We start from the raw sequence: 14093 nt of genomic DNA on the forward strand, positions 1-14093 counted from the left end.
TTGATTCTCACAACAGTCCAGGAAAGGACAGTGAGTAGACTGAGTTCAAACCCTTCCTGAGATACTTAATAGTTGTGTAATGCTGGCCAAATCCTCATCTGTTAGAAGGAGAGAGTTGAACTTGTTGATCTTCAGGGGCCCTCTAAGCTATTAATCTAAGATCTTCTGATCTTTATTTAGAAATGAAATTAAGAGACTTGTTTGTACTTGATGAGCTGGTAAAGAATTAGGGTCAGGAGATCCTTGCTTCCTGAGACATCCTACTTTTCCTCATAGTTAAGCCTAAATCATCCTCTCTGTCACTAGTGGGCCATGTTACAGCTTGAAAGGATCATATTGGGTCATCTGCTAGACTTCCCTCTTAATCTTTCTCATCTGCAGATCAGATAAACTTGCCATCTCTGCCTCACATGGATCATATTTTTAAAGTGCTTAACACTGAACCTAGCTCATAGTATTAACTTAATAAATGTTTGTTTTCTAGTCTCTTCCATTTTCACATCATTGAAAACAATCCTAATAATATAGGGATAAACACAGATCCCTGGGATCTTCTATAAAATACCTTCTTCCAAATTGGCATTGGTCATTCTTCCACTTCTGAATCCTTCAAACAGCACTACTCTCTCTCTATCTTTTCATAAAGCAGTTAATTAAAAAAGCATTTATTTTGTACTTGCTATATGCCAAACACGATGCTAAATCACAAGAGAGACTGCCCTCTAAGCTCACATTCCAATGGGGATGACAACTTAGAAATAACTATATGTACATTAATAAAAAATGACAATGGAAGATAATCTCAGAGGGAAGGGACTATAACAAAATCCAACAGCAAGAGATACAAAGAGAAATTCCATTTAAAATAACTGTTGATAATATAAAATATTTAGGAATTTATCTGTCAAGGGAAAGTCAGCTGGAGGGGAGGGAGGCCAAAGAAACCAGAAGAGATAAAATGATCATAAGAGACTTGGATAAAGGCTTTGTCAAAATTACATTTCATTCCTTTCTCTCCATAATCTGTTACCCTTTTAAGTCTTTACTTTTACAGGCTAAACATCGCCAGATCTTTTAATTTTTCAGTCTTAATTTTTTTTTCCATTTTTATAGGCATTTGACATTGAAGTTAATAGGACATGTGCTTGAGTTGCCTTTCCAAGAATAAAGTAACATTAACACAGTACTATATTTTCCTATCACTTTTATTCTCCACACTCCGTCCTGAAATCTGGACCTCCTTGTTGCTAGTAACATATGTATGTGAACAGATAAAGGTGAGGGGTGCAATCTGTGGCTGGGAAACACAGCTTTCTCTGTGTGAAATTAATTGTCCCTTAAGAGTACTGAACCATGATATGATCCTTATTAGTAGAACAATCTAGCCAACTGAGCTTTCTGGTCTCATGCCTAGTAGGCACAGATGTTTAGGGTGATACCTCTCTCCATACCAGAGTAGACAACTATTAGTGTGCTATGGAGACTCAGCACTTCTCTAACTACAGCTCTAATCCTCTCTAGCTCCCTCTTCTCTCTTCTTTACATCCTTCCTCACCTACATAAATATTGGCTAATGGGAAAGGCAGTGGTTGTGGGAAGGTCGAATTTTCCTTTTTTCAGTTGTGTAGTTAGTATAGAATTCAAACTTGCCACTGAAACATCCTGGTTCTCTTAGGTGGAATTAGATGACTTTTCCCCAGGAGTTTCCCAGTCTTTCCCTCTAGAAATGTAGACTAAGTGATGGCTTTAAACTCTGAAAGTAACTTATTATTGGATTGTGAATTGGGCATTCTTAGATAATTGCTTTGCTTTTTGAACATCATAACACTGCATTGACCTCAGCGTTGCCTGGAACATTTGTCCGTACTAAACTAAAAATAACCTTGCGTGTGTTTTTTCCTCCCCTCCCCAAACTACTCATATGAGGGTAGGATGAAGATGAGAGCAGTATCTGACCATGGAATATAAATGTCTGTACAAAGCTAACTGGACTCAATAAGTATTCATCATTAATGTGGCACAAAGGCTAGAGTTTGAGAATTGGAATCAGAAAGAAATGGGTTTAAATCCTACTTCTGCCATTTTTTTCTGTGACCATAGGTGATGATTTACCATCTTAGAGCCTCAGTTTTCTCATCTATAAACTGAGATACCTCTAGTATTTCTAAAGAGGCAATTAGGTAATACATTGGATAAAGCACTGGCCCGAGACAGGAAAACCTTAGTTGGAATCCAGTCTTAGATATATACTGGTTGTATGACCCTGGGCAAGCCACAACCTCTGTTTCCTTCAGTTCCAACTGTTAAATGGGCAACAAGGTTATTATGAGAATTAAGTGATATAATATTAATAAAGCTCTTAGCACAGTACCTGGAATATAGTAGAAACTTAAAAATGCTTATTTCCTTTTCTCTCCCCCCCCTGTACCTTGTTAGAAAACTCAAATGAGTTCATGTAAATATCATGTAAGTAGACTACTTTTCAAACTTTAAATTCCTATATAAATGTCAATGATCATTATTACTGCCATACCCAAACTAGCTAAGCTGACCACATAAATAGGATTGATGGTCCTTTCATCTAGTAGTAGCTATGGTGAGCAAGTTTATCTATCAAAACCAGCAGGGAATAGAACCTACAGAGAAGAGAATTTAATCACCAGTCTCCTGGAATCCTGGAAGAGACCAGTTACCTGCTTGAGGTCTTGTGTGTTAATTGTATTCTTGGACCAGCATTTCCAGGCCTGCTGTAGCACTATAATTTTAAGATTGGCCTAAATTTTCCTTTGTTTGTTCTCAGAGGCCTTTGCTCCCTATAAAATCAAGCTTTGAGAATACAGCTGTTGGGGACTCTGTGTGTGTGTGTGTGTGTGTGTGTGTGTGTGTGTGTGTGTGTGTGTGTGTGTGTGTGCTGCAGCTGCAATTGATTAGAGAGTTGTATAATAAATTATATGATGCATGAAAATTGTCAGTTGACTTGCTTTTTGCAGTTTGTAGTTCTGGGCAGACATACAAAAAAAGAATTAATACACATAGCTAAATTTGAGAACTGTTGCCAAGAAACATTCTAACTATTTTTTCCCTTTTCCCCTTCTCAGTAGCAAACCAGTGACAGAGTTCTCACTCAGACACATCTTGCTACCACCCAGATCCTAGAAATTAGTGGAGAAAAAAATGCCAAGCAACTGAGTCTGAGAAAGGATGGCGTGGGAAGATGCATGTGTGTGTGTGTGTGTGTGTGTGTGTGTGTGTGTGTGTGTGTGTGGTGTATATCTATGTATAGTCACCTGATATTTGCTTTAAGTTAATTGGTTGTTCATTTATTTTAGTTATGTCCAAACCTTCCTGATCCTATTTAGAGTTTTCTTGGCAGAGATACTGGATTAGTTGGCCATTTCTTTCTCCAGTTCATTTTACAAATGAGGAAACTGAGACAAACAGAGTTAAGTGACTTGCCATGGTCAGACAGCTAGTAAGTTTCTGAGTTAACTCTTCCTGATCCCATATGATTAAGGTTTAATGAGAATGACTCTGAAATAGCAAGGAAGGAAATCAAGAACTATTTCTAAGAAAGGCCACATGGTTTCATCCTCTATAGACAGTCATCCCAGTTTATTAGAAAGGGGCCATATGTGTCATCTCAAATTCCTTGTGAATGAGAAACTTGTAAAGGTAGAAATTTGACAATAGATAATGAGTGAATAAATCAGCCTGCAATTTATTAAATACCTCCTATGTGATAGGTTAGGTGTTGAGAAACTGAAGCCAAAGAAACATCCTGTCCCTATGGAGCCTATATATTTTACAAATAAGGAAACTAAGGCAAACAAAGTAAAGTGACTTACTCAGGGTTGTACAGCTAGTAAATGTCTGAGGTACACCTCTCAGGTGATAAATGTTGGAAGAGATGTGGGAAACCTGTAACACTAATGCATTGTTGGTGGAATTGTGAAATGGAGAGGCATATATAGCTAGATGATGCAGTGACTAGAGTGACAGACCTGGAGTCAGGAAGACACAACATCTTGGGTTCAAATCTGACCTCAGACATTTACAATAGTATTTCATTTTTCAAAATACATGCAAAAATAGTTTTCAACACTCGTTTTTGTATAACTTTGTGTTCTAAATTTTTCTCCCTCCCTCTTTCATCACCCCCCTTCCCAAGACAGCGAGTAATATAATATAAGATAAATATGTGTTTTCCTTTTTAAGCAAATTCCTATATTTGTCATGTTGTGCAAGAAAATCAGATCAAAAGAAAAAAACATGAGAAAGAAAATAAACAAACTACAAGAAAGGTAATCATTGCATTGTTAAGAGCCAAGTCCATCACAGTTGATCTTCACATAATTTTGTTGTTACTGTGTACAATGATCTCCTGGTTCTGCTCATTTTACTCAGCATCAAGCTTTTCTGAAATCAGCTTTTTGATTGTTTCTTATAGAACAATAATATTCCATTATCTTCATATGTCATAATTTATTTAGCCATTCCCCAACTGATGGGCATCCAGCTCTTTACCACTACAAAAAGAGGCTGCTACAAACATTTTTGCACATGTAGGATCTTTTACCTCCTTTATGATCTCCTTGGAATACAGTCCTAGTAGTGAACCAATGGATCAAAGGGTGTGCAGAGTTTTATGGTCCTTTGGGCATAGTTCCAAATTCCTTTTCAGAATGGTTGGATCGTTTCACAGCTCCATCAACAATACATGAGTGTTACAGTTTTTCCACATCCCTTCCAGTATTTCTTATCTGAGAGGTGTACCTCATATATTTACTAGCTGTTTGACCCTGGGCAAGTCACTTTACTCTGTTTGCCTTAGTTTCCTTATCTGCAGAATGAACTGGAGAAGGAAATGGCAAAGCACTATAGTATCTCTTCCAAGAAAACCCCAAGTGTTGTCATGAAGAGTTGAACATGCTAAACAACTGGACAACAAGATTTCCACATTACTGTTACAGAAGTATATGCAAAATTAATATATTTGAGAGGAGAGAGAACATCAGAATCCTGGTAGGTCAGGAAAGATCATATGTTGGAGGTGGCATTTGAATTGATCTTTGAAGGAAACTAGAGATTCTAAGAGGCATGGATGAGTTATGAGAGATTGTATATACAGTAGCTTGGAAATAGAAAATGGAATGTCATTTGTAAGGGACAGCAGAAGGGACAGTGTGACTGGAATGCAGTGTGGGAAAGAGAGTAATTTGTGATAAAGCTAGAAAGATTGGTGGGAGACAGGTTATGAAGGCCTTTAAGTGCAAAAAAATTTTTTTTTCTTTATCCCAGAGAAAAATAGGAGTCATCGATCAGAAGAAAATATTGTATACAGTAATAGCAATATGGTTCTAAGAATGACTTTGAACGAATAAGTTATTTTGATTATTCGAAATACCCAAATTAACCATAAAAGACACATGAAGAAAGACACTATCTATATTCCTATATTCAAAGGAAAAACTGATAAATAGGAGTATGTATAGAATAATTTTACGCACACACACACACACACACACACACACCTATTTATGAAAAATGGTATCCATCTCTGGCAGGATGGGGGAAGGGAAGGAGAAAAAAGGAAAAAATTATATGATTATGTTATATCTTTTAAAAAACATTAAATTGTACATAATAGATTTGTAGTTTTATGTGCATTTTTATTAAATTATGTTATGGAAGTGCTTGTTTTATTCCATAGATTTAAAAAATGGATTAATTTAAAAAACAAAAGAGTGGCATGTTGGCACAGGATTTAGAAAAATTACTTTGTTGCTGTGTGGAGAATGAATTGGAAAGGGAAGAGAACCGAAGCTGTTAGACCAAAAAGAAGTCCATTGTCACCATCTAGGTAAGGAGTGATGAGGGTCTGAATAGAGTAAAAACTGTGAATAAAAAGGAGATGGATGAATATGCAAGAAAATTCTTTAATCATCTTGTATTTGCAAAGAATTCAGGTGACAGGAAGTGGTAATATCAGCCTTTGCTTATGAACTATAAGAGAGCAAATAGTAGATAATAGTAGATAGTATAGATTTTCTTGGAGACTAAGCCAAGATAATGAAGCTACCAGGTGTTTAAATTGCACTATTATTTCTGAGCTTGGGAGAGGCCCTTAGGAATTTCAGACTTGGCTTTAATTCTCTTAAAATGAAACAAAGGAGGTACTTTTTGTTCCAGTTTTGTTCTCTCCATGCTTTTTTTTTCCTTTCTCCCCTTTTACTATGAGAAAAAAAAATTGGAGCAATAGGCTGATAGACTAAAAGGGAAGAGTTGTAACTGACTCTCTTCCCCCCCCTTCTCCACCTATTTTTCAAGATGTGGAGAAGTATGATTGCATATATTATCAGATTTTTTTCAATATATTGATTAAGTATTGCTGAACTACTTTTTCCTTTTTATTCTTTTTTTATAAGAGATTAGTCTCTTGAGAGAGAATGGAGAAAGGATGTGTACATTGTAACTAATGTAAAAAACAGAAGATAATATTGAAAATACCCTTTTTTTTTGTTGGTGAGATTGTGAACTGATTCAACCATTCTGGAAAGCAATATGCCCTTTAATCCAGCAGTGTCTCTACTGGGTCTTTATGCCAAAGAGATCATAAAAAAGGAAAAAGGACCCACATGTGCAAAAATATTTGTAGCAGTCCTTTTGTGGTGGCAAGGAATTGGAAACTGAGTGGATGCCTATTAATTGGGGAATGGCTAAACAAGTTATACTATATGAATGTTATGGAATATTATTGTTCTATAAGAAATTATCAGCAGGCTCATTTCAAAAAGACCCGGAGAGACTTCCATGAACTCATATTAAGTCAAGTGACTAGAACCAAGAGAATATTGTACACAACAACAATAAGGTTATGTGATAATCAACTATGATGGACTTGGCTCTTTTCAACAATGAGGTGATTTAATCCAATTCCTGTGATGGAGAGAGCCATCTGCATCCAAAAAGAGGACAATGGGGAGTAAATGTGGATCACAATATAGTATTTTCACCATTTTTTGTTGTTGTTTGCTTGCTCTTTTTCTCATTTTTTTTCCCTTTTTTGATCTGTTTTTTTTTTGGTGCAATATGATAAATGTGGAAATATGTTTAGAAGAATTGCACATGTTTAACCTATATTGGATTAGCCGCTCTTTATGGGATGGGGGAAAAGGAGGAGAAAAAAATTGGAACACAAGGTTTTGCAAGATTGAATGTTGAAAACGATCTTTGTATGTATTTCAAAAATAAAAAGCTATTATCAAAAAAAGAAAATGTCCTTTTTTAAGAAGAGAAAGATTATGAGACCATAAACTCTAGAATCAGAAACTCTAGATTCAGAGGAAATTTAATACAGCACCTCATTTACCACTGAGGAAACTGAGGCCCAGTGAGATTAAATAACTTGTGAATGAGATTAAGTATCAGAGCCAGAATTTTAATTCCTAATTTCTGCCTTTAGCTAAATCTATCTTTCTAATATTTCTAAAAATTATCTCTCTAATATTATCACATTTTCCATCACTGATGTTCCTCTATCCCCCTGAGCACAGTCTTCCCCCTGATATCTTCAGAACTCAATGTCTCTGAATCTCTTAAAGCCCTTAAGAAACCCTTAAAAACCAAATGAACTGTCTAAAAATAACACCTTGTATCAATATGCTTTAGTGGATCTCTGATGTCATTTATAAGTGTATATTCCTTCTATTGGGACAGTTGCTACCCATTTACCCTTAATTTGTGCGATTCTTGTTCATGTGCTCCCATAGATCTTCTATAGAAGATCATTGTATCATTGTGGGGTGGCTACAGGCTTTCCTCCAAGTCTTTTAACATTATAGAAATACAACTGCACTATTTGGATTATCCTTCTGTCATCCCTTACTGTGCTACTAGCCCACCTCCTTTCTTGATCATACTTTTCTTAATAATTTCCTTTATATCACTTTCTGTTGGTAGTTCATTGTTGGATATGTTCTTCTACTTACTTTGGCCCATCATGTATTATTTTCATGACTTTTGGATTTCATCTTTGATTCAGATTGTGGCATTCCAGTATTTACAATCATATGCCATCATTTGAGAGAACATTGGTATTAAAAAGTAAAAGCTTGGGATCATTAAAAATACTAAGGGATTTCCCAGATGCAGTTCAACTTTCCCGCTTCTCTAGGTCTAGATATATAGAGTTATGTGCTATCTCAATGGACTAGGTATCCAGTTTTTTTTTCCTATATGGATGTCTGACTTATCTCCTTTGAAAAATCATAGATCTCATTACCTGTGTACTATTATTTGGAGTTTGGTGGAGCAAACACAATATTATGTACAGATAGAGCCTCTCAGAATCCTCTCTAGCTATTGGGAATTCCTTTTTCATTTGGAATTTTTGCATATTATTCTTTCATGATGAACAAACTAGACCATCTTTTGTCTTGATTTTTAGGTTTAATTGCTGAATGGGTGTTGCCTCTGATAAATTGAAATCTGAGAAAGAGCTTAGCTTTAAAAAGCAAAAATCCCCCATTTATCTGGGGCCATTATCAGTTGTCTTGACCTTTGTCTTGCCAGTAGAATCCTATGGTGCTGGAGGAGAATGTTTGACACAGCTGTTTTTTGTAAATCCAGTTCACTTGCAAGTCAAGATATCACCCCTTATGTCATTAGTCCTCTTCAAAAATGAAAGACAAATAATAACAATAATAAACACCATTGACAAATATATCCCTTCTTGTTTTATAACTTCCATGATGTTAATCATCAGAGGTCAAATGGTATCTTTATCTGTGGTATCATTTTTGGAGAAGAGCAATTAAGACTTCATTTTACTACATGTAATTAAGTGCTTCCCCCAATCGTTCAATAAATATAACAATAAACAATAAACAGGACAGTTTAATCTATGCACCTTCCTACCATTTGTATGAAAATACACATTATCTGCTTTGGAAAATTGGTTGCTTCTTTCCTTTGGAAAAATTGCATGTTCCTTCCTCATATTTTCCTCAAGAATATCCTTGATGTAACTATTGATCTTTCTTATAAAGATTACCTAAAGAAGACAAAGTAGGCTCAGTAGCTATTACCACATTCTTGTTTGGCTTTTTGGAATAACAATATCTCTCTTTTTTATTTTAATAGTATTTTATTTTTCCAAGAACATGCAGAGTTAGTTTTCAACATTCATCTTTGCAAAATCTAGCATTCCAAAATTTTCTCACTCTTTCTCTTCTCTCCCCTCCCCAATAGCAAACATTCAAGCATTCTAGTATAGATTAAATGTGTGCAATTCTTATAAACATTTCCATATTGATCATGTTGGACAAGAAAAATCAGATCAAAAGGGAAAAAAAACATGAGAAGAGGAAAAAAAAGCATGCAAATAACTGCAACAACAAAAAAATGAAAATATTATGCTTTGATCCACATTCAGTCTCCATAGTTCTCTTTCTGGATGTAGATGGCATTTTAAATTATTGGAATTGGCACCATAAGTTATTGGAATTGCCTTGAATCACTTAGGTTAATGTTATGTGTGATGGACTTGGCTCTTTTCAACAATTAAGTGATCATGTTTCTATTTGTTGTGTATTGTCTGTTGAGATATATTGTAAAATGTTTTCTTGTTGTTTACCTTCACCTTCAGCTAGATCTTTCTGCATACTTGGTTTGATCCAACCACTTGTTCCAATTCTGTCATCCCTTTGTCCAAAATTTGTCATCTCTTTTTGTTTAAATGAGATAATATATGTATGTGCAATTCTTAATTCCTTGTGTAATTGTTAGTTATTATTACTGCTATTACTCCTTCCTCAAATAACAAAATGGAGACGCTTATTACAATCTGGATGTGGTGCTTTTATTACCATTGATGATGAAAATAGATGATTTTTTAAAATATTGATAAATATTATTCAATTATTCAAGTCTGTTTGTTATATTCCTGTAAGTTTTATCTAAAAATATTCTTGGGATGATGACTTAGTTGATGTTACATTATGCTTTTTGCAGACTTACTTTTGCCTTCATTAGTTTTCAGTGTTCTGTGAAATGATACTTCTGATCATCTCTGACAACTTCCTTTCTAATGTTTTAGAAATGGATAGTTTTATAATTTTGTTATCTACTTTCAGCACAAAGCTAAGTTTGTACTTCAACAGGAATTAAATTTTGACAGAAAAAAATGAACATGCTTGATTGAAAGTAGACTTTTATTGGTATAAACTTTTTTTGAAATGACTCTTAGCTCCAGGAATTTCCTGATTTGATGTCCAAGAGTATTTCTTTTTGGCAGCCTGCTTTATTAACTTTTGAATTAGGAGTTTTATCTGTAGGGCAATTCCTCTTTATCTTTCCATAACATCTTCCATATAAGGAAAAACATCATCACTAAGATTAAAAGGTAGCAGTTTACCTTGAAGGTCATTTAATCCAACACCCTTACTTTGCAGATGAAGAAACTGAAGCCCAGAGAAGTAAATGCTTGCTTTTCTTCCCTTTCTGCATCTGTCTCTTTTCCTATCTATTCTTCATACAGCTGCTAAAATGGTTCCCTGTTAGAATTAAAAACATATACCTTTTTTTGGCATTTCAAATCCTAAACAACCTGCCTCCAAGGCCCTTTCATTCTTATTATTATATTAATATTTTTCATGCAATACATCAATTAGCAAGTATTTATTAAATACTTACTATATTCCAGGTGCTGTTAGGTGCTAGAGATATAAGTACAGAGAATGGAATAATCTCTACTTGATAGGAGTTTACATGTATGCTAAAGATGAAACAAATTAGCTTTCATTAATTCCCATGGATTAAATTTTTTGTAGTTTGGCTAGCCTTAGCAACTTTCCCATTCTCCAGTCTTGAATCTCCAGCTTCTTGCTGGAAATTCTCGAGTACATGTTTATGGACACCCTAAACTCAATATGTCCAAAACTGAATTCATCTTTCTCCCTAAATCCTCTATTCTTTCTCTATCACTGTCCTCCAAGTTGTCCACAATTATAACTTAGGTGTCATCATTGATGTCTCAGTCTCTTTTACTCCCCCTAACCAATCAAGTGTCAAATTCTGTCATTTTAATATATGATGGACTCCAGTCCATCCTCCACTCATCTGTCAAAGTGATTTTCCTAAAGTACAAGTTTGACTATGTCACCTTCCTCATTCAATAAACTCTACTGGCTCCCTAATGCTTCCAGAATCCAATAAAAAATCTTCTAGTTTTAAAGACCTTTATAGGAACAGCTAGTTGGCACAGTCCCAGCCTTGAAGTCAGGAGGATCTGAGTTCAATTCTGCCCTCAGACACTTAACACTCCCTAGTTGTGTGACCCTGGGCAAGTCATTTAATCTCAATTGCCCCAGCAAAATAAATAAGCAAACAAACAAATAAACAAAGACCTTTGTAACCTGGCCTTTGTCTCTTGCTAGGTTTTTTTTTTTTAAATGCTTTACTTCCCCCCATTTTTTCTTCAATCCAATAATGCTAGTCTTGTTTCTAACACATAACATTTCATCTCCCCATCCTGGGCATTTTCATAGACTGTTCCCTATGCCTGTAACTCTTTCCCTCTTCTTTCTGCCTCTTGGCTACCTTGGCTTCCTTCAAGTATCACCTGAAGCTTGATCTTCTACAAGAAACTTTTCTTTGTTCTCCTTAATCTTAGTGCTTTCCTTATGAGATTATCTCCAATTTATTCTGTCTGAGTCTTGATATGTGTAATTGTTGGAATGTCTTCTCCTCTATTCAACTGATTTTTTTTTTTGAGAGCAGGGGCTGTTTTTGTCTTTCTTTATATCTTCAGTGCTTAGCACCGTGTTTGTCACATAGTAGGTCCTTAATAAATGCCTGTTGACGTGTTGATTTCTTACTGGTCTAATTATATTGGTGTTCTATCCCTGACATCATGTCTTTGCTTCAGCTGCCCTTCATATCTGGAATGGACTTTCTCATTTCCACCTCTTAAAATCCCAGCTTACTTAAAGATTCATCTCAAGTATCACCTTCCAAATGAAAATTTTCCGATCTTCCCAACTTCCAAAGATTTTCTTCCAAATTATTTTGTATCATTTTGTAAATTATATATTGTTTCTTTCATGCTAAATTGTAGGTATGTTGATGGTAGGGATTAAAATTACACTCCTTTTTTAATATACTAACACAGTAGGTACTGAATAAATGCTTGTTTTTTAATTAATTGTTAAAGTTCACATGGCTTCTATTGGAGACACAGTTTGAACCCATTTCCTCTTAGTCCTAATTTAGAACTCTTCCCATTGCATCATGTTATTTCTAAAATTTAGACTTTCTTGAAGATGAATCAGTATAATCTTTTTGTATTACTATACATTTTCTTGTTACATTTATTTATTTTAATTTTGTTAAATTTATCTTGTTAAATTTATTTATTTTAATTTTTAATAATGATATTTGTGGCTTTTATAACAATGAAGACTTCTCATTACATGGTGTTTAAGCCATTTAACTTTAATAGATAGATAAAGCTTTATTAAATTGATGATGTCAATTGGAGTGGAGATGGTTTGGCCAGTCAGTTCTGGTCTATGGAATGTTTCCAGGAAACACATGGAAAAAAGTCAAGACAGCTCCCCAAGAGAGCTGGCTTTCTGTCTTGCTCTCTGCACCACTAGGCAATATAACATGTCTGTTCTCAGGCCAGCTTTTCTTCACTGCTTAGCTTGATCTTGGGTTGCTGTCAGGAAGAAAGAGCCAGGAAATGGGTCAGGGATGAGACCAGACAGTATGACTGTTTGAAGGTCTGGGTATATAGTCCAGTAACTATTTTCTAGTGAATATCTCTCTATCCCAGTGCCCAGTTCCAATATTGGGTAGCTTCTTCTGCAGTCTTCAGAGGACAGATCTGATAGATGTGTTATAGACTGCTGAGTCTATACAGGATTCTACTGTGTATATGTATGTCTGAGGATGTGAATTGACATAACTGTGTTTTATATAAATATATGTAATAATTCACAGAACTGTGGCATACATAGCATTAGTCACTGATATATTCTATATGCCATTGAGACATGGTGGATAGAGTTCTGGACTTTTATCAGGAAGACCTGAATTCAAATCTAGCCTCAGACATTTATTAGCTGTATGATGTTGATCAAATCACTTAACTTCTCTCTGTGTATCAGTTTCATCATTTATAAAATGGAACAATTTGTTTTGAAGATAAAATGTAATTTTTGAAAAGTGCTTTGCAACCTTAGAGTGTTATATAAATTACTCATAATTGTTATTATTATCAATATTCTAGAATTCATTTTCATAGGAAGGCAGCATGTTATAATGGAAAGGGAGAGTCCAATTTAAAGAGTGAGACTTGTCTGGATTTGAGCCCCAGTTTCCAATAGTTATTATCTGCATAATCCTAGATAGGTTATTTAAACTATTTTTTTTTCCAGTTTCCTCATTTATACAATGGGGGTGATATTTTTGAACTCCTCTTTCAGAGGGCTATCATGAGGAAAATATTTCATAGACTGTATGTGAGACTATACGGATATGAGTGGTAATTTTTGCCTCCTGTTTTTACATTACACTTTATATTTTCTTTTTTCTTCAACTTCATTAGGCTATATTGGTGGGAATGGCCTTTGCCAATTAAGGTGATTGTGTAAGTTGATTGGGGTTAGATGTGGGTATATTTTTTGTATAATCTGTGAAAATAAGCATTAAATGCTTCCTGTTTTTAGAATTAATCATTTTTTGTGATAATGGCAAAAGTAGGGTGTGGGGTATTCAAGAACACAATGTAAGAGAATGTGTTAAAATCCAGATCATCATTCAAGCAGATGGTGAAGGAGCAGCACCATGGAAATTTTCCTACAAATTTGTTTCAGTTCTCAGACTGCATCAGCTTCAGGTTATGGCAAATTCCCAATCAAATCCCAACAAATAGATCCTTTTTTCTAACTTTATGGGAACCAGTATTTAATAAAAGTAATTAGGTCTCTATGTGTGAAGTTATGTATACATAGAGAAGAATTCTAAGTGTCAAATGCGGTAGGTCACATTAAAGAAGTACCTTTTTGTTTTAGTTGCTAATAACTCTTTCT

The 14093-nt window shown here is 34.9% G+C and overlaps 1 protein-coding gene across 7 annotated transcripts in view; it reads left to right on the forward strand.

The window, feature by feature from the left end:
* The window catches only part of HHAT (hedgehog acyltransferase), a 465338-nt gene that overhangs the window by 66816 nt on the left and 384429 nt on the right, over window positions 1-14093 (forward strand). Inside the window, exon 1 of one of the 7 annotated variants that reach the window (XM_074309068.1) lies at window positions 5659-5860. The exons of the other annotated variants lie outside the window; for them this stretch is intronic. The gene's annotated coding sequence lies outside the window, so the exon portion shown is untranslated. Of the gene's footprint in view, window positions 1-5658; window positions 5861-14093 lie in introns of those variants that run through there. 7 annotated transcript variants of the gene reach the window in all.

Source organism: Sminthopsis crassicaudata, chromosome 4, assembly GCF_048593235.1.
Source record: "Sminthopsis crassicaudata isolate SCR6 chromosome 4, ASM4859323v1, whole genome shotgun sequence".
NCBI classification, from domain to species: Eukaryota; Metazoa; Chordata; class Mammalia; order Dasyuromorphia; family Dasyuridae; genus Sminthopsis; species Sminthopsis crassicaudata.